Source organism: Nomascus leucogenys, chromosome 12 (assembly GCF_006542625.1).
Source record: "Nomascus leucogenys isolate Asia chromosome 12, Asia_NLE_v1, whole genome shotgun sequence".
Classification (NCBI taxonomy): domain Eukaryota; kingdom Metazoa; phylum Chordata; class Mammalia; order Primates; family Hylobatidae; genus Nomascus; species Nomascus leucogenys.
In genome coordinates, this window is record NC_044392.1 from 66,152,558 (window position 1) to 66,174,446 (window position 21,889).

Below are 21,889 nucleotides of genomic sequence, written 5' to 3' on the forward strand. Positions count from 1 at the left end.
CTATATTTCCACGGCTGCCATTGGCTCATGGGGACCATTCATTGGGTATTGAGTGGTCTTGCTCTTGGTGGTAGACAGGGCTTATTCCCCTCTACCTGGGAGTGCCTTGAGGACAAGGACCTTTGTATCTCCCAGGGCTCCCAGGCCAGCCCAGACCCAGGTTGGGCTCTCAGCTAGATGCATGAACACATGAGTGTTTGTTTGGATCCAGAGTAAAAGCTCTGTGAATTTCCTGCTGATGTCAAGAGCAGGAGAGCTGAGGGGGAGGAGATCTCTTCTGCCACACCCAGGCGCTGAAGGATGGGTGTGCAGAGGGCAGAGCTGTGAGGAGCAATAAACGCCAGAGAAGAAGAGGACAGAGCATGACTGGAGCGGGCACAAAACCCAGAAAAAAGGCTGTGTTGGAGTTCAGGAGGCCCTGCAAAGAGCAGATTTGGCCTGGGACCAAGAAGTGTAGCCTCAGAGCCTGGGAAGAAAGGACAGGAGGCCTGAGAAGCCATGGCAGAATTAGCCTGGACCTTGATCTGTGGGTTGGAAAGAGGCTGGGTGTCCCTTAATAGCACCTGCTTAACACAGTGCCTGGCACACAGCACGTGCTCAGTAAACATCTGTTAAATGAACGAATGAAGAATGAGATTTTTCCATAACTTCTGTACTGCTCTCTCCACCTCTGTCCACTCTAGCTGTCTGTACAGCCTTCCTCAGAACGCCACCACAGGAAGCAAACTCTAACCCACCCACTCCCGCCTGGAAGCTGTGGGCACATCCCCCACCGTCATAGGCAGCGGCCACACACAGGCGCCTGGGCGCCAAATCAGGAACCCAGACCTTTCCTGATGGGCCTGAGCCATGTGTTTTGTTTCATTATGTATTAAATTTGAATTAATTGCTAACACTTAAAAATAAATGTGCCCATGTAAAAACCCAGATTGCCAGCTTCTCTGTAAGAGTTAGGTGATATATTACTCTGGGTCTGCCCCCCAACCTGGGACAATGACTGAACAGAGGGGACAAGGCCTGCCTTCCCCAGGGCAACCTCTTTCTGCACTGGCATCTTCATGCCTCTCCTCCCACTCTGGTCCCTGCAGACAGCTGAGTTTAGGACCCCTGCCCACAGGCTAAAATCCAAACTCCTCAGTCAGGCCCCCAAGGCCTCAGTTCTCATCTGTCCCCGCTGTCCTTGTCCCCAAGGGTCTGGCTACCCCATGCTACGTGTGGTTCTCCAATCACCTGTGTTCTTTCATGCCTCTGAGTGTTTGCACCAGTAGCACCACGGCTTGTGGTGCCTGTCCCCACTGTGGGGACTGCACTGGTGCCAACCTGGTCTTTGGTGCATGTTCAAGCTCTCCTTGGCAGTGGAGCCTCCTGCAGTTCCTCTCTGGGCCACCATAGCCCCCAACCCCACAGCCACACAGGCATGGGGCTCCCCACACTCTGCATTGTGCCACGGGACCGTGGACTCAGAGGAGCATGGAATCACATCTTATTCTTACTTTATCTCTGGTACCCAGCACAGGGCCAGCCTCTGGACGTACAGTACAGCCTCCTGGGCCCAGCTCAATACATTCCTTGAAAGAATGAATTAAATAGAAGCCCTTGGTTTTGTGGATGGCAGAGGCATAAAATATCCCTAAATAACCCCAGAGAAATTGAGAAGCCTTTGTTTTATGGCCTTCTCAAGGGCTACATTTTGTCACGTCTACCCTCAGCACACACAAACACACACACACACACACATGCTCCTGGCGGTCCTAAGACAAACCCTGCTTCAATCCAGCCAGCTCTAGAAAAATGAGAAAACGGGACAAATGTTATTTTGAGAGACTACTTCTCACTTCATACACACACAGACACACACACAACACACACACACACACACACACCAGGTCAACTACCATCAAGCACCTCCCTCTCTCTCACTCCCAGCAGGAAGCCCATGCCTCTTCCATGTTCCAAGCCTTTTTGGACCCCTCTCCCACCGAGACAACTGTGTCCTGAGTTCTTGGCACAAGCCTACTCCTTGAACCCAGCCTGCAAAATTATTAAGTTGGGCAACCCAGGCCTGAGTCAGTGATCAAACTTCAGAGCTGAAAGGGACTTCGAGACCCAAGTATTTTATGGAGGGGAAAAAAGGTCAGCCAAGTCATATCCAGAGGGGCCTGATGGTCAGGGCTGGCTGGAAGGACCTAGCTCCCAGAGGAGGTGAGAGAAGGGCCTCCAGGAGAGTAAGAGCGTAGGGGCTGAGCTGCTCCCGACTGAAGGACCCTGCGGAGGACTCTTACACCTGCTGGGACTTTATCTCCACAGCAGCCTGAGCAAAGAGGTTCCCACTTACACATGGGGAACCAGTCCATGAAGTCAGCTCCTGTGTGTGGCCAAGTCTGCCCTTCATCCGCTTGTTCACTACCATGTCCCAAATGTCAGGACTGCTGTCCCCTCAGTCTGGCTGTGATGGTTTTGCCGGGGCCCGGGATAGAGGAAACGGGAGTAATACACCTATTGCATCGCACTGTACATGGGTGGACCTTTCAATTGCATTGTCAAGATAGATTTGTGTATTTAGTGAGATGATTTTCCTGCAGACCAAAGCAGAACATTTGGAAGAATGAGCAGCTGTTTCTCGCTCCCTCCTCAGAGACTCCATTTGGGCTCAGGCGGGGCAAATGGAGCCAATGAAATAAGGTTTCATGGAAGTCAGAGCAGGCACAGTCTACGTCATCTCACCAGCCCTGCTTTAAAGAAAAAGTAACGTAGAAATTAAAGTGAAAAGACCTTTACATGGAGAAGGAATTTGCATGCATCATATAGGAAGGTGTTCCTTAGGTATGTTACAGGATTACTTTCAACCATTTGACTTACGCTCCAAAGTAACTGTAATGTTGGTAGTATAACAAATTCTGATGAATAGCTTTAATTATATGTTTAAAGGTCTCATCATATGTTCACATGCTTAAATCTGGGTATCAGAATTTAAGTAATTCTTGAAATGTATTGTCTCCTTAATATACTAATTACAAAGCAAAGAAAAAAAAGGAAGAAAGAAAAGAAAAAGCTCAGGCATCTCTGGGGAGCCATTTGCCACCGAGGCATATTTCCAGGGGAACAGACCCAGGTCTGCCAGCCTCAGCCCTTACGCTTGCTGTGCCCACTCCCAGGCTTGGGTCGCCCCAGTGGGGCAGGAGAGCTGTGACCCGAGGCAAAGAACAGAGCGAACCCTAATGCCCACAGAGCAGCCCAGGAAGGCTGGGGGACATTCATGGGAAGAGAAAGGGGATTTTTCAGAGCCCCAGGTCTCCTTCCCCACCCACCAGGGTCAGCGGGGGTACCAGTCCTCTGACAGGACGCCTGGCCACGGCACTGGGAACCTGGGCTCCCGGGTGTCAACTTGGAGTTCTTGTTGACTTCCTCAGACTCTGCCTCCTGCCAACCCCATTCATCACCTTCACTTGCCAATCCCTTAGGAATGTGGCAGTCTCTTAAAAGTCAGCCCCGGGTTAAAACAACAAACAAACCCGGAAGCCTCTAAGTCAGCTTCAGAGGCTCAGACAGGTCAGGAATCAGGAGCAGGTTTCCGGCCTCTCTTCTTCTCCCACCCCAACACCTGCAAGCTCAGCACTACCACCCTCACCCCACACACAATCCCGAACAAAGTGAAGCTGCCTTTAGATTGGGGGGTGAGTGTCCAGAAGCCTGAAAGCTACCTCCCCTTCCCAGGACACCCCCTCCCCACCACCCATCTATGCCTCTAACTCCTACTTAGGACACATAGGTCCACATTTAGAGAGTGGTGTCCAGCCTTTCACTCTCCAATCTGGGGCTCTGCAAACCCCCTCCCAATCTGCCTGGAGGCCCACACCTACTCTTAAGGGAACAGGACACGGGTCTGGCAACATTTCTTCAAGGAAGTAGGGAGGCTGAAGGATGGGCAGCGGGGGTGGGGGCCAGCTGGGAGGCTCTAAGGGTGAGCCCCATTCTGTCCACCCCACACCGCACTCCTCCATCTCCTCCTTAACCCCCAGTAAAGTCCCACTGGGGCTGGCCTAGGGCAGGTTCAGTCCTGCCTCAGGGACCATCTGCTAAAGGGAAAAAGGACTAACACCTATAAGTGCCTATAAACAAAGGGGAAAATATGCAAACACCCAGCCCATTCACCAGAACAGAAGAATCCACAGCTGGCCAGAGGGGTGCACACAGGTGCTGACCACACTGCTGGCTTGAGTGAGCTGGGCTGGCCCAAGGAAGTGCTAGCTAAAGGGCTAAATCAGAGGCTGTGGCTCCCATCCAGGGCCCCAGGCCTCCAGGGTTCCTTGAACCACTTAAAATATTTCAGAAAACCAATGGATACTCTACGTTTAGCCATGGTGAGATTTCTGGGATTAACAAAAATTCCAATGCTTTGCTTTTGGCTGGAATTACATCAACTCAATGCAGAAACATTGGCTATCTGTACAGATAAATATTTGAGGTTAAGTACACATGGGTCAGATGGAGAAAACAGAAAAAGAACTAATAACTCGGCAACTGCTATTTAACAAAACCTTTTCAAACATAGAATTTGTAGTGAAAGAACTAAGAAAATGAATTTTAGACACATTTCCTTAATACACAAAGAGCTTCTACAAATCAATGAGAAAAAGATTAGCCGTCTCAAAAAATCCCTCTACACATGGGATTCACAAAAAAGAAAGAAAAAGAAGTTTAAATAGCCAAGATATATTTTTTTAAATGCTCAGCCTTACTTTTAAAGGCATTTAAATTTTCAAAATTTTTAAATTTTTACCATTTTTCATCTGTCAAATTAGCAAAGATTTATAAGTTTGATAGTATCTGTGTTGGTGCAAATATAGGGAAATGGGCATTCTCATACACTATTAGTGGGACTATAAATTGTTATAGTGTTTTTGAAAGGCAATCTGGGAACACATGTTCACATTTTAAACACACACATTATTAGTCAGCTGGCAATTAATTTACAAACATAGTTGTTCATCTTAGAACTGTTTGCCTTAGCAAAACCTAAGCAGCATAAATCTCCATTAAAAAAGGAACTGGTCAGTCACATCTTTACAATGAACTTTTTATAGTCACTACAAAAAAAATGAGTAGATCTACAGATATCAACACGAAAAAGAGGTCCAAGATCTGACATTAAGTGAAAAAAGCAAGCTGCAAAATAACATGGTTACATTATGGTTATGATATGCTCCCATTTGTATATATTTTTTACAAAGCACATATAGTGACTTGTAACTATATGTGCTTGTCTATATATATATATATATATATATATATATATAGAAATATCTTAGGGATAAATAAGAAATTGTTAAGAGTGGTTCATTGGGGAATAAGATGAGGCAAAGGAAAAGCGTGATGGGTAGAACATTTTTAATTTTACATATCCTTCTCTGCTATTATGGTATTTACTATAATTTTTATTATTTTAAATTGATTTTTTAAAATGATCGCTGGCAAGAAAAAGGTTAGTGTCCCAATTTAAAAGGACTGGATGATTGCTGAGAAGGAGTCAGCTTTGGTGTAAATGTTTGTGTCCTCCTACCCCCAGAATCCATATGTTAAATTCCCAGTGCCCAAGATGATGGCATTAGGTGGTGGGGCCTTGGTGAGGTGATTAGTGACCATATAAAAGAGACCTCAGAGTGCTGTCTTGCCCTTTGACCATGTGAGAACACACCAAAAATGTACCATCTATGAACAAGAAAGCATTCCCTCACCAGACACCAAATCTGCCAGTGCCTTAATTGTGGACTTCCTAGCCTCCAGGATTGTGAAATAAATTTCTGTGGTTTGTGAGCTACGTAGTCTATAGCATTTTGTTATAGCAGCCTGAATGGACTAAAACAGAAAATCAGTACCAGGAGTGGGATGCTACTGTAACAAATACCGAAAATGTGGAAGTGGCTTTGGAACTAGACAGTGGGTAGAGGCTGAAAGAGCTTGGAAGTGCATCCTAGAAAAAGCCTAACCATTGCCATGAATGGACTGTTAAGAGCAGTTGTGGTGTGGAGAGTTGTAGAGAAAGCCTCAATCTTCTTAGAGGTTACCTAAGTGGTCATGAACAGTCTATTTGTAGAAATATGGATGGTAAAAGCCATTCTGATAAGGTCTCAGAAATGAGGAATGTTTTATTGAAAACTAGAGGAAAGACAATCCTTATTAGAAAGTAGTAAAGAACTTGCTGCATTAAGTTTGTGTCATGGTGTTTTGTGGAAGGTAGAATTTGTAAGTGATGCGATGGGATATTTGAATGAATAAATGACTAAGCAGTGTTGAAGGTGCAGCTTGGCTTCTCTTGAGTGCTTATAGTAACATTTGAGAAGAGAGAGATGATCTGAAGATAGAATTGCTAATCAAAAGGGAAGCAGAATTTAAAATTTTGGAAAATTCTCAACCTATCTATATTGAAAAGAATGAGAAAATGTGTTCATAGAAAACACCAAGAATGTAGCCCCACAGTGATTTGAGAAATGGATTGGGATGGATAGGCCATCTCAAGGGAAGCCAGGTGCTATTGATGAAGGCAATGGAAGGCTGTCCCCAAAAACATTTTGGAGATTACCAGAATTGCCCCTCCCATCACAGGCCCAGAGTGCAAGGGCTTGGGGGACAGAAAGATTTCAAGGCTCCACTCCCCACACTTTAGCAGAGTACTCGTTGGCCACCCCACGTATGGCTCCAGTGGGCCTAGGTACAACACAGGCTAAGGTGGCCACCCTTCTGCAGGGCACAGGTGATAAACCTTGGCAGCTCCATGAAGTGCCATCCCTGTCAATGTGCATGAGCTGTGGGGGCGTGGCTACCTTCATCTAGATCCTGAAGATTGGAGCCACTAGGAGCCTCAGTTATGTGACCAGGCAGAGAGTTATGGCAAGGGTGGGACCTCTACAGAGAGTCCCCAACAGGGCAATACCTAATAGAGCCATGGGGGTGGGCCAACACCAAGATCCCAGACCATAGACCCACCAGTGTGCAATTCCAGCCTGAGAGAGCCACAGGCACCCAACTACAACCCGTGAGAGATGGAACATAGGCAGTGCCCAGCAAAGCTATGGGGGCAGGGCCACCTGGAGCTCTGAGGGCCCAACCCCCACCCCAGTGTCCAGAGGGCAGACAGTATTCTCCAGCCTTGAGATTTTATGTTGTTTGCCCTGTTGGGTTTTGGATTTGGTAGGGACCTGGTATCCCTTCTTTCCTTCCTATTGCTCCCTTTCAGAATGGGAATGTCTATCCTCCACCTGTCTCCCCCATTGTATTTTGAGTGCACATAACTTGCTTGATTTCACAGGTTCATAGCTGGAGAGAAATTTGCCTCGGGATGAATCACACCTTGAGTCTCACTTATATCTGTTTTATTTGATAGTTACATGAGATTTTGGATTTAAACTTTAAAGTTGATGCTAGAATGAGTTAAGATATTTGGAACTATTGAAACGAAATCAATATACTTTGCATGTGATAAGGACATAAATTTTGGCGGGCCAGGGCAGAAGGCTATGGTCTGAATGTTTGTGCCTCCCCAAAATTCATATGTTAAAACCTTAACCCCCCATCCTGGTTAACATGGTGAAACCCCGTCTCTATTAGTCGGGTGTGGTGGCGGGCGCCTGTAGTCCCAGCTACTCGGGAGGCTGAGGCAGGAGAATGGCGGGAATCCATGAGGCGGAGCTTGCAGTGAGCCGAGATCGCACCACTGCACTCCAGCCTGGGCGACAGAGCAAGACTCCGTCTCAAAAAAAACCTTAACCCCAAGGCGATGGTATTAGGGATGGGACCTTTGTGAGGTGAGTAAGTGCTCTGATAAAATGGATTAGTGCCCTTATAAAAGAGATGCCAGAGAGCTGTGTTGCCTTTCTACCATGTGAGGACACAGTGAGAAGGCGCCTTCTATGAACTAGATAGTAGTCCCCCATCAGACTCTAGATCTACAGGTATCTTCATTTTGGACCTCCCAGCCTCCAGAACTGTGAGAAACAAATTTCTGTTGTTTATATACTCCCCAGTCTATGCTATTTCGCTATAGCAGCCTGAACAGACTAACACAGGGACCACTGGAAGATGTGGGAATGGCTTTACTGAGACCAGGAAGGGAGGTGGTTCAGAGGAGGGGAGCCCTGGAGGAGCAGGCCTCTCTTCTATCTGGAAGAGGAAGTTCGTGGCAGGAGGTCTGCCCTCTCAGCTACTCCATCCCACCCAGACAGAGGAGACAAATGGAGACTGGGAAAAGAAGCCAAACTTTGTTTTTATGTATGTATTTGTTTTAGAGACAGGGTCTTTTGCTGTCTCCCAGGCTGGAGTGCAGCGGCATGATCACAGCTCACTGCAGCCTCAAACTCCTGGGCTCAAGCGATCCTCCCACTTCACCCTCCTGAGTAGCTGGGACTACAAGCATGCGCCACCACATCCAGCTAATTTTTTTTCTTTTTGCAGATACAGGGTCTCACTTTGTTACCCAGGCTGGTCTCAAACTCTTGACCTCAAACAATCCTCCTGCCTCAGCCTCCCAAAATGCTGGGATTATAGGCATAAGCCATTGCACCTGACTGGAAGCCAACCTTTAAATACCAGCACAAGGCTTGCAAGGGCAGGTTGATACCCCCTGGGGATCTGGCCCAGCCCCTCCTCCTTTCACCCTATTTCAGGGCCCCTCCTTCTCTGTCTGTGACCCAGGCCCAGACAAAATCTCTGATCCGCAAGAATGAAATTTGCACAAGAACTTCTTCCTAAAAGGAAAAGGAAAAGTGAAAAGGCAAATAGCTGTTTGAGAAAAGGTTTCTGACCAGAAGATCTTACAGCCTGGCCAGAGATGCTGGGGCCAAGGGTAGCGTCCCCTGGGAGAGAAGGACTTTGCTGGTCTTTGTGGCAACATCAGCCCTTCCCACCCACCCCTGCCATGCACACTCCTTAACTTCCATCTTACGGAGGCAGAGTGGAGTCACAGGGACCGGGACTAGCATGTCAGCTCCTATGCTCCTTACCGGGGCTCTCATGCCACTTCTCTGACCCTCAGACGCTTTACCTGTAAAGAGGGGATCATAGCAACTTAAGGGTTGATTTGAAAATTGGAAATAATATAAATATCATAGCACAATGTTTGTCATATAACAAGTGGTCATGGAAACGCATATAGAACTGTATCTTGTTCACCGATATTGTCTAAACACAGCCCCACTCCTGTGCCTGTGCTCGTGCTGGTTCCTGCATGGAGATGCCCCTTCTTCTTTCCCATCTGGTGAAATCCTACCCATGTTTCAAGGCCTAGATCCAGTAGCAGCTTCGTCAAAGCGTCTGCAACCCTCACTGTGCAGGGGTGTTCCCTCCTCCTCGGGGCGTCCACGGCACTGTGTTCATAGCACCTTCCAGCCATTGCCAGCTGAGTCACGGAGTTGTTTACTCTGTGGGCTGGGGACCCTGAGCGTAATGGTGCCTCGGCCTAATGCACTTCTGTCTTCATGTCCCTGTCCTTAGCACAGGAGCTGCTGAATAATGCTAGTCAAATACCCACATGCATACCTTGTCATCAGCCCGAAAACCTTCCCTCATCCTCTCTAGGGAAGGGAGTGAGCAGAGGAAAGAGACTCTCTTTAGCCACATTCCTGGATTTGGTTTGATTCTAAAGGAGCTGGTGTGCCGGGAGGCCCAATTCAGACACCTCATGGGAACGAGGGTTCTTCTACTGGGAAGGAGGGGCTGGGGAAAGCAAAGGCAAGGGCGCACTGTTGGAAAGCTGCGCTAGCGCCAGGGAGCCTAGGCCCAGGAAGGGTGGATGCTCACCCCAGGGCTGTCCAGGTCAGGTCACCAGACCACGCAGCTTCAATGGCCACAGACTAGCCAGCCTCCCCGGGTCCCCCATCTATGCACAGCTGGCCTGTTTCCTCTGTGCCTGGTGCTCCTCCCCACTCTCCAAGGACACCCACTCCAGGTCTCTTCCTGGACACTAAGCCCTGACGGGAAGGCCTGGGCTAAAGGAACGTGAGCTTGTTCTGCCCCCTGCTGGCCAGTGCAGGGAATGGCTCCTTAACTGGAAAGGCGGGGAAGAAGCAGCCAGGGGCTACCTGGCTGGCCCCGTGAGATCCACCCCAGCCTCGCATTTCATCTTTCTGGTTCAAGTTCAAACTCTTTGGCCTAGCAAATTCCTCCAGGACCTGGTTCCAATGCCTCTCTCCAAATTTATTTCCTACCACTTCATCCCAAAGCCTGAGGCCCAGGTGAACCAGCTGTTCTTTGTCCCTGTGTGTCCTGACCTCCAGCCTCTACAAAGGCCATGACTCCTGCCAGCAATGCCCTTGCCTTTCCACTCTGCTTCAAGACCCAGTCCAAATTCCACCTCCTTGCTGACTGTGCAGCCCCGGCATCCTCACCTTTGTCCCCTGGCACTCATTGCCCAGAGCTCAATCCTGCCACCTGTGGCTTGTGCCCGCCCTAGTCTCACCTGAAACTAAGCCAAAGGATGGCATCACATTGGAATGTGCACAAGCTCAGAGTTTCAGCACAGGACCCAGAACACAGTTGGTGCATAATCAGTGCTGGGCGGGAAAGGCAATCGCATTCCAGCACTCATGTTTCCATGCCATCCACCAGCCTTTGGGTAGTCTTCTTGCAGAGGCTGGCAGTGTCCCTTGGGAAGGGAGAAGGATGGTCTCTTTGTGGGTCTCTGACCAGCCTCCAGGCCCCTTGCCCTCCCAGTACTGGTGTCCAGGAGTCACTAGTCTGCCAGGGAGAGGCAGGAAAGAGCGCAGAGTCCCCCTAATGTCAGCCAGGTAGGAGAGAAATTTGTGACCAAGGGATGCTGACCCCTCCTCCAGGTTTCCAGGCTGCTGTCTCCATTCCCAGCCACTTCTGATATCCTCATTTCTGTTTCCTTTCTACCTTCCTCATTCATTTGTTTACTTGTTCACTCACTCAGCAATCACCTATTAGGTGCCAGGCACTGGCCTGACTGTGGGTATCACACAAAAAAGACATAAAACTTGCTCAAAGTAACATCATTTAGTGGAAGAGAAAATTAAGGTATTCACCAATGTCTTACATTAAGGTTTTGGACAGAGATATAAGAAGAGGTGTGCTATCTCAGATCACAACCCCCAAACCAGCTGAGGAGTGAGGGGAGTCCAGGGAGCCTTCTAGAGGCAGAGATGTTTGAAGTGAGATGGCAGGGAAGATGAGGCTTTGGCCAAGCAAAGAAAGCAAGGAGGCCGACACAGCAGCAAGGTGTGGAGAGGCAAAGTGCTGCAGGTGCCCTCAGGGAGCTTTGGGTTGTCTTTGTGTCTGGGTTTGCAGCACAAGGGTGAGACCTGGTAACCAGCAGAGGCAGAGCTCAAATGCCATGTGCAAAGTCAAGGTGTATGATTTTCTTTTAAAGCATAGGAGCAACTGAAGGATTTATAAGCCAGGGAGTGACATGTGCAGATCGGAATTTTAGAAAACTCTGTTGGGCAGAGCTGGAGAGAGATCAGAAGGGAGTATCCCCTGGAAAGGAGATGGCGGGAAAGCCTCGGGAGGGTGTGGGGGAATAAGAAGTAAAGGATTGTGGCGGGGTGGGGGGGTCTGAATTAAAGCAATAACAACAGAGAAGTAAAACTGTCAGCAGATTCTGGAGATTTAAGGAAGAAAAATAGAGGACTCAATGGCTGCATGTGGGGAGTGGATAGTGGGACCAAAGACTGAGATGGGGACACAGGGGAAGCGTGGTATTGTGGAGACAGCAGCCCGTCTGCAGCATGATGCACTTGAAATGTCTCAGGGACACTGGCCAAAGGTGGGCAAGAGATGGTCATGTGGCTGGATTCGAGATGCAGAGACAGGGTGCTGGAGGCATCAACACAGGCATCTTCGGCTCCCAGGCTGTAGCTGAAGCACTTGCTCAGGGGCAGTAGGCGAGGGAGAGAAGGGAGGTCAAGTGAAAGGTCCCATTCTTTTTAGGAGCTCCATGGCTATTTACTGAGGGTACAGAGACAAGAACAGACGAGAGGCAATGCAGTTAGTGAAAAGGCATTCACGTCAGAGGACATGGGTTCATGCCAGCTCTTCTAGATACTTGACCATTTCTTTACATCTGCAAGCCTCAGTTTCCCCATTCATGAAATGGACCTAATAATACCTACCTTGTAGTATTATTGAAAAGAGGCCAGGAACAGTGACTCATGCCTGTCATGCCAGCAGTTTGGGAGGCCAAGGCAGGAGGATCGTTTGAGGCCAGGAGTTCAAGACTAGCCTAAGCAACATAGCAAGATCCTGTCTCTACAAAAAAGTTTAAAATTAGCTGGGTGTGGTGGTACACCCTTCTAGTCCTAACTACTCAGGAAGCTGAGGTGGAAGGATCACTTGAGCCCAGGAGTTGGAGGCTACAGTGAGCCGTGATCACGTCACTGCACTCCAGCCTGGGTGACAGAGCAAGACGCCATCTGAAAAAAGAAAAATAATAAACATAAAGCACATCACATAGCTCCTAGCAGAGAGCTAGTACCATGAACAGCAAGCACGGAGAAGCTACAAGTTTCCAGAATCTTCCAAGTCTGCCAGTGTCCCCAATGGAAGTCCCTTTGGACCTCTCTATCCATCAGTCATATTACCAGCTGGATGAGCAAATGCAGGCTGGACCTAGATGTCTGTGCAGCTCCCTTATGCTTCCCTGAGTGGCACCGGCTGGGAGACCCCAGCTCTGTGGGCTCTGTCCTTCCCAGGCATGGGGTGGGTGGGTGGATGCCACAGCCCAGCCCTCCTGACCCCCCGCCCTCCTGACCTCCTGCCTTGCCCTCAGGACCTTCCCTGGAACTGCAGCTTGCTGGGGGAAGGAAGTGCACAGCTGGAGCCCGAGCCCCTGCCCCTGCCCTGTGCCTGCATCCTGGCCGTGTCCTTCCCACCACTCCACCGAGTAGTCCCAGAGGGATGAGGTGGGCTGGAATGGAAAGTGAGGTTCAGAAGTCAGGGAGCCCATTAGAACCGAACTGCCCAGCTCCTCTCTGCAGCACGTGGTTGGGGGGCGGGAGAGAGTGCCCCAATCTGGGACCTACACAGGCAAACTTCAAAGAGGTCATCCAGTGAGGTGGCCACCCTTGGCCTCAGTTTCCTCATCTGTAAAACACCAGGTTGGGCCAGGTCATCTCTGAGGTCCCTCCCACCCAGAGTGCAGTTCAACGTTGTCCTCTCCCATCCTGACTGCGATTCACTATTTCCAGCAGAGGGAGCCCACACCTCTCCACAGACAGCCAGGAACCAGAGCCACTGGTCTGGCCAAGGATCTGGAAGCCTTAATAAACGTATATGTGCTAGGCACGTGACATGCCTAGTGCAATACCTGGCCAGGGCACGCGTTCCATAAATAGAGGCCATGGTTGTCTACATTTCATAGATGAGGAAACTGAAGTCCCAAAAATTTAATTTGAACCCAGAGGCTCTGGCTCTGATGGTCTCTGGGCAGCTCCAGGAGGGCGTGATACCATCTCTAAATATCTGAAGGCCTTGCCATCAGAGAGGGGCACATTGCAGGGATGCTCCAGGAATGCAGGTCTGAGCTTGGCCTAAGGAAGAATGTTCTAATGGTCAGAACAGTTGAGACAGGGCCTGCCTTGGCTGGCTGTGAGCACCCTGTCTGAGGGATGGCCTCAGGGAGTCGGGAATTGAGGGATGGTGGGTCTCCCTTGGCCCCGTCCGGTCCAGAGGGCCACATTCTGAGAGGACTGAAGGGCCAGACACAGTGGATGCCTGCCTTGAATCACAGAGGTCACCACCCTCCCCATGGTCTCCCAGCTGCCTCGGGGCTGGAGAGGCCTGGCATTTTCTCTGAGGGCCTCCGGATCTCAGATCACTGGTGGAGGGGTGGTCCCCTACCTACTTTTCCACAGCTGCCTACTTCCACTGGGGATGGTTCTGGAATTCTGGGTAGGCCTCTCAGGACAAGATCTTTGGTGGCCTATGTTCTTCACAGGGCGGGACCCCTTCAGCCTGATGGGAAGGTCAGCAGAGCCACAGGCCAAGCTCACCAGCTCCTTCTGGGAGCCCTTTGGGCTGTCTGCACAGGTCTCTATATGGACGAATATTCCTGGCACAGAATCCACTGAGGGGCAGAGTTGGGGAGGCCAGAGCTCCTGGCTCCAGCTGCTGCCTAATTTCAGGGAGAGCACTGTAGAGCAAGAGTCTCTGGAGTGGCACTGCCTGGCTGTGGCACAGCACACCCCTGGGGCACCCAGGAGGCTGGGTGGGGAGAGCAGGGGCAGCTGGAGGGATGACTTCTCAGGTTCAAGCTGGTCGGGTGGCAGCCTGGCACTGGTCACTTCTGGGTGACACTTAAGGCAGGACATTGCCAACTGGAAGCGGGTAGAGCATGGGCTCCCATTAGAACCTCTGGGAGACTATAAATATTTAGATTCTGGGGCTCCTTCCTGGAACTCCTAAATCAGACTCTCCATGGATAGAGTCTAGAACTTTGCATTCTCAACCAGGCTTCCCAGGCAGTCCCATGGAGCCAGGCATTTGAGAAACTACTCTAGAGAGAAGAAGATGCAGCAAGCCTGGTCAGCCTGCTATCCAGGGTGGCAGAAGAGCTGGGGAAAGCCTGCCTGGGGAAGAGGTGCCTCAGAGGGATCAGATCTATTCTGGGTGGCATCACAGGGATGGCTAGCAGCAGAGGAAGGCTTTACAGGGAGGTCGACTTTCAGGAGCCTGTTTATGGAGCCCTTCCCCTGCTCCAGACATGTGACCAAGTTGTCTTATGTAAACCATGCAGTCATCATCATCCCTTTTGACAAACGATGAACTCGAAGTTCAGAGAACTCAGGTTCCAAGGCCACATGGCTAAGAGCCAGAGATAGGATTCACACCCAGTGTTCCTGACGCTGAACCACTTCCTCTGTGCGATGGAGAGCACCCTCCATGGCCCACATTGCTGGGGAGGTGATGAGCTTCTGGTCCCTAGCAGGGTTCCTCGGCAGCTGAATCCTGGAGGGGAAGTCTTGCTTTGTGCTGACCTGGGAATACGAGTCGGGTGTGGTGCCAAGAAACCAAGGAGGGGCTCCCAGACTCCTCCATGCCGGCTCTGTGCACACACCTACACACACACCCACGTACACACACACGCACATGCACACCTCCCCGAAGCTCAGGAAGGCTAGGACCACTCAATGCCAACTGGGATGAGGCCTGGCTCTGGCCTGAGACCTAGGAATTCCTCAGGGACATAGCCTAGCGCCTTTGGGACCACAAAGGGGCCACACATCAGAGGGGAGCCGAGCCCTCCTACTGGCCTTCCCAGTCCCGGGGCCACTGTTCTTACCCTTTGACAGCCCCTCGGGAGCAGGACAGAGTCCCAGGGCTGCAGAAGGAGTCCCTTTCTGGGACATTTTTGTCTTGTTTTCTTACTTTAAAAATTACCATTTATTTTGTGTGGGGTGACGTGGGAATGGAGATGCACTGATTACAAAAATACCATAACATGTTCTTTGGGGAGCAGTTGGAAAATATAGAAAAGCACAAAGAAAGTAAAACCACAAAGAAGTCCCCTCATCCCAACACAGACACACATCTAAAGATAACTAACATTCTTTCTTCTCGTGTCTCTTCTTCAAGACACTTTTTGTTTAGATTTTCATTACAACTTTTCTTAACAAAATTGAATATTACCAACTTGTAAGAAGCTTTTTTCACCACATACTACATCATGAATGTTTCTATGTTTGGGTATTTACATAATTGCAATGTTTCCTGTTTAGATGTCTATGATTACAGGTTTCATTTAGATTTTTCTGTTTCAATTTAAATGATTTCAATTTACCTATTTGTTTGTGTGTTTGCTTGTTTCACAAAACTAAGATCTACATTTTGTAACTTGTCTTTTTCATCTAAGGCTAATGGGGAGATTTCCCACATCACTGAATATCCCTTCACCACACGGATCTGAATGGCCGCACTGTGTTGGTCTTGGGCAGTGGTTTAAAGTGGGGGCAGGAGCAGAAGTGTCTGAGGGAGCGGGCAGCATTGGTCAGGCCCTCTCCCCTCCATACCCGTGGCTGCTGGCCAGGCCCGGCCCAGGAAGAAGCCTCAGTGCTGCCAGCTCCTGGAAGGGGGCCCAGGGCATGGTCCTGCATGGTGATAGGACCGCCTCTCCCTGTCTCTCCCCACCTGCCACATAGACTGAGCTGGGCCCAACCAAGCCCCTCCCCTGAGATCTCCGAGGGCTTGCCTTTCCTGGAGGCTGCTTTTTCCTCAGCAGCCACCTCCCAGCCTGGCCCTGGGTTCCTCTCGTCCTCTCCAGCCCAGCTCTCCTGAGAAGCCTGTTCTTAAGCCCAGTCCAAGGCTGGCCTCTGGTGAAGGGCTTTCCAGATGCCCCTGAGGTCCCTTCCTCCAGGGCTGTCAGGGTGGTGGGGCGGGGGTAATCCAGGCTCCTGGGACTGCCTACCTGATTGGGATGGGATGCAGAAGAGAGGGAAAGGAGGGGGCATGCGTAGGAATCACCCAGGGCATCCAGGGCTGGGGAGGTGCAGAACCAAGGCCCAGAATTGAGAACTGAGAACATCTGGACCGACATCAGCTGCCAGGGCAATGAGGAAAAGGCAGGAGAATTCATAGCCCTGAGCACTGGCTTCAGATTTGGGGTTTAAAGAAATGGAGGCACCCAGAAGAGCTAGGAAAATGGGGGCGGGTCTGAGATCCCAACCCCAGTCCATCCCCGGACAGAGCAGCTTCTGGAAGCACATCAGGCCTGGCCTTCTTTCCTGAAAACTCAAGCCACTGGGCCTCTTGTAATTGTGGGGCTACAAATCACCCACCTGCCTTCAAATCACGCACTCGCCCTTTGTCTGCCTTTATCGGGGAGGGCAGGCAGGTGGATGGGTGGGCAGCATGGCAGAGTCTAGCCCAGGCCTGACCAGAGGCTCCAGAGACAAGCCCACCTTCTCCCCTGCCCTCTCACAGAGACCACCCTCCTGCCATGTGCCCAGGATCTCTATTGTCTCATCTGTCTCTGCAGTAGCGTGTTCCCACTAGCCATTATGCCAAGTCTTCCACCCTGAACACATCTGAACAAGTTTCTGGTATCTCATCCCTGGCCCACCATCCCATCCCCAGCAAAGCCTCCCACGCCCACTGTCTACACTCGGCGACTCACTCACAGCCCACCTCCTCACCCTCACACTCTTCAGCCGTCCCCAGCTGGCTCCAGCCCCCACCACAAACACACAGATGGTAGCCTTTCCTCCACCTCCCAGCAGCACCTGGCCCAGGTGTCCACCCCTCCTTCCTGAAACACTCTCTTTTCCCAGCTCTCCTTGCTGCTCACTGGCAGCCCCTTAGTCTCCCCTCATCCTTCCCAATCTCTTAATGTTGGAGCGCCTGGGTTGAGTCGTGAGCCCACTTCTCTTTATCTATACACTTTCCCCCATGTGATCTCGTGAGTCTTAGGTCTCTGAATGTTATTCGTGTATTTACAGCTGCCAAGTATCTACCGTTTTCTACACTGCAAACGTTCCCCGCATCATTGAATCATCTTTCTCCACATGCTTCTGAATGCCTGCATGTGGTCATCCTGCTCTGCTGAGCTTCTGACTCATACCTGCCCCTGCCTTCCTGCTACTTCCACCCAGAGGCTCAAAACACCTCTCAAACTGAGGCCACCCAGAATGGAACAGAAACTCTTCATCTCCCCCCGCCTCCCAATCCCTCTTCTCTTCGGTTTCCCCATCTCACCAGATGTCACCATAACCCACCCAGTTGTCCAAGCCAAAAACCTGAGTCCTAATAGGTCCTCTTTCCCCTCTCAACCCCCATTCTAATCCATAGCATGTCCCATCCGTTCCACCTGCAGCCTAAGTCTCCATCCTCACTCCCCTGCCTTGTCCAGGCCTCACCGCCCTCCCTGCAGCAGCTGCTTGTGGTCTCCCTGAGTCCACCCCCACTCCCACAACAGCCCATTCTCCCCACCCCAGCCAGAGTTGTGACTAGAACACAAATCCAATCATGCCACTCCTCGGTTTAAAACCCCTCCGTGTCTTCCAACTGCCCTTGGAATAAAAGCCAGGCTCCTGGCCATGGTCTACGGAGCCCTGTGTGTTCTGGCCTCTGTCCACCCCATCTCGGTCACCTCTCTGCCAGCTTGTTCCTTCCCAGCTGCAAGCCTTTCACATTGCTGGCCCCCTCTCCCAGGCTCCTTCCCATCCCTGGCTTAGCTTGAAGCTCCCCTCCTCAGAGAAGCCTTCTCCGACGTCATGCTTCCAAACACCCTCCCACCCCCATGCCATCATCCACTTCACTGTCTTTATTTCTCTCCTGTCACTTGTCAGGACCTTGATTATCTTCAGATGCATTTGTTTCTTCTACTTTGGCAGGTTAGCTCCGAGGGAGGGACATCATCTCTCTTGTTTATGTCTCCACCTGGCTCGTAGAAGCCCTGTGCCAGGGCTGGGGAAAGCAGGGGCAGGGATGGGGGCTGTCTCTGTGACTCCCCAGCAGCCCCAGGGCCAGGTGTCAGCCCCTGGACAGGACCACCATGACTCAGGGAATGCAAGGGCTGGCCCTTCAAGGACACACAGGAGTTCAGCCAAGGGGTGAAGTGGGCAGGGAATTGCAGGCAGAGGGATTGCAGTCCTACTGGATGAAGCGGCCTGGGGAGAAGAGGAGTTGTCAATCAGCCCCTGATTGACATTGAGGCTGCGCCTCATCCACGCAGTCCACCAGTAAGAGGTGGCTGGCTGGACCCTGCTCTGAGGTCTGGTTCTGAAGGTGAGGCGGCACCCATTCACCTCTGAATGCCAGGGCCCTGCCCTACCTCCTGCATGGCCATCCATGAACACGGAGCTCTTTTCCCAAGAGCCCTCCAGAGTTTCCCAGTTCTGACCAGGGCCTGCTCTGGAGCTGCCAAAGAACCCACCCTGCTTCCTGGCCCAGGCCAGGGTGGTGGGAGGGGCTCCTTGGCCCCTTAGCCTAAAGCCTGTGCACCTGGGTCTCTTTATATGCTGAGAACCAGCAAGCGGCAGTGTCTTCTAGAAGACAGAAGACCCAGCAGTCTTCTTGTTGCATCTCCATGCAAAACCACTCAATGGTTCTACTCACCACCAGGTGATGACGGCACACATATGCTGTCATCTGCCACCACCTCCCTGCCACACACACAGGCACACGCAGACACACGCGTGCACACACACAGTTCACGCCATACCCATCTTCTCCCCAGGCCGCTTCATCCAATAGGACTGCGATCCCTCTGCCTGCAATTCCCTGCCCACTTCACCTCTTGGCTGAACTCCTGTGTCCTTGAAGGGTCAGCCCTTGCATTCCCTCATCTGAGAAGTCCTCCCTGACACCCCCAAGCCGAGTAGGGTTCTTCATGCCTGCATACTACAGTGCATTTGTTTACAAGGCCTTCTCTCCTCTAGACAGCGGCAGAAAACAATCTGGGTCCTCAGGGACCTGAAGGGGGCCTGCCCCTCCACACCTGTGGGTATTTCTCCTCAGGTGGGATGAGAGACTGAGAAAAGAAATAAGACACAGAGACCAAGTATAGAGAAAGAACAATGGGCCCAGGGGACCGGCACACTCAGCATGCGAGGACCTGCACCGGCGCCGGTCTCCGAGTTTCTTCAGTATTTACTGATTACTATTTTCACTATCTTGGCAAGGGGAGTGCGATGGGAGAACAGGTGAACAGGGTGATGATGGGGAGAAGGTTAGCGGGAAAACATGTGAGTAAAAGAATCTGTTCATAAGTAAGTTCAAGGGAGGGTACTGTGCCCAGATGTGCATGTAGGCTAGATTTGTTTCTCTTTACCCAAATATCTCAGTGTAGCAAAGAGTAACAGAGCAGTATTGCTGCCAGCATATCTCGCCTCCAGCCACAGGGCGGTTTTCTCCTATCTCAGAATAGAATGAATAGTCGGCTTTACACCGAGACATTCTGTTCCCAGGGACATGCGGGAAACAGAGGCCTTCCTCTTATCTCAACTGCAAAGAGGCCTTCCTCTTTTACTAATCCTCCTCAGCACAGACCCTTTTTTTTTTTTTTAGACTGAAAGGATTTATTTTTATTTTTATTTTTTTATTATACTTTAGGTTTTAGGGTACATGTGCACAATGTGCAGGTTTGTTACATATGTATCCATGTGCCATGTTGATTTCCTGCACCCATTAACTCGTCATTTAGCATTAGGTGTATCTCCTAATGCTGTCCCTCCCCCCTCCCCCCACCCCACAACAGTCCCCGGAGTGTGATGTTCCCCTTCCTGTCAGCACAGACCCTTTACGGGTGTTGGGCTGACGGATGGTTAGGTCCTTCCCTTCCCACGAGGCCATATCTCAGGCTCTCTCAGTGGGGGGAAACCTTGGACAATACCCAGGCTTTCTTGGGCAGAGGTCCCTGCGGCTTTCCGCAGTGCATCATGCCCCTGGTTAACAGAGAATGGAGAATGGCGATGACTTTTACCAAGCATACTGCCTGTAAACATATTGTTAACAAGGCACATCCTGCACACCCCTAAATCCCTTAAACCTTGATTCAATATAGCACATGTTTCTGTGAGCACAGGGTTGGGGCTAAAGTTACAGATTAACAGCATCTCAAAGCAGAACAATTTTTCTTTGAACAGATCAAAATGGAGTTTCTTTTGTCTTCCTTTCCTACATAGACACAGTAACAGTCTGATCTCTCTTTCTTTTCCCCACAGGGACCCTAGTCATGGGGGTATCCCCCTCAATGTGATACATGCAGTAACAGAGGGACACATGTACAAGGTATCTGGAAGCCACGGGCCAGAGCCCCACCAGCCCTGGGCAGTGGGAAGGCTTCTGAAGGAGGAGACATAAAGCCATAGTGTTTCCACGGGGAATTCCAGACAGAACAGCAGCCAGCCTGGTACCAGGGCGTGACTCTTCAAGGAATTACAAGCCATGCCTCAAGCTGAGTATAAAGTACAAGGGGCAGGGAGTTGGGGGGAAGATAAGGCCAGACTCAGAAGCAGGAGACTTGAGTTCATCAAGGACTTCAACTGCCCTGAGAAGGAGTTTGGGTTTTGTCCTGTGAGCAGCGGGAAGTCAGTGAGGGGTTTTAGGCAGAGGAGTGGACAATCAAATCTCCAGTTAAGAAAGCTTCCCTACCAGCAACCAGTAAGGATCAATGAGAACAAGAGTGAGGCGAGGGCGTGGGTGAGGAGACGGCCGCAGGGTCAAAGACAGAAGGTGTGATGGGGTCTGAGGAAGACAGTCGCAGTGGGGTGGAGAGGAGGGGGGACCCTTAGGACTTGCCACAGAGCTGGGACTTCAGGAAGGGTAGTCCATCGGGTGTGAGGATTGAGGGAGGACTCAGGGAGGACTCCCCTCCCTGCTGGAACACACGGTTGGGGGCTGATGCCTTCCCTGAGATGGGAGCATGAGAGGTGAGATGGTTTGCTGAGAAATAATGAACTCAGCTTGAATTCCAAGGTGTCTTTAAGCCCTCCAGAGGGATCCTAGCACGTCTCACAGTGCCTAGCAGGCAGGAAGCCCTCAATTCTACAGGAAGCTGTGGAATGAATGAATGAATGTGGTCCCACAGCCTTTTAACCCCACGGTTTCAAGAAGATGCCCTTCAAGTCCTGCTTCCTTCCCCTCCAACCTAAGTCCCAGCTCCTGGTGCCTCAGCCGAACTCCTTTGCAGAAGAACTGCTGTGGCACCCAGAGCTTTGTGCAGAAGCTTCAGTTATGGCCCCAAGTCCCCAGGTATGGGAAGCTTGGCCTCTCCCTCTTTCCTGATGTCCCTCTTCCCTGAGGGGGCTCCACAGAAGCAGATGTCCCCAATACCTGGCCCCAGGCCCCAGACCCACCCAGGCCACAAAGGCTTTATGTCTGAGGAGACCCACACTGCTCCCAGGGGCACCCCTAAAGGGCGCTGCAGAGGGCGAGGTGCTGTGAA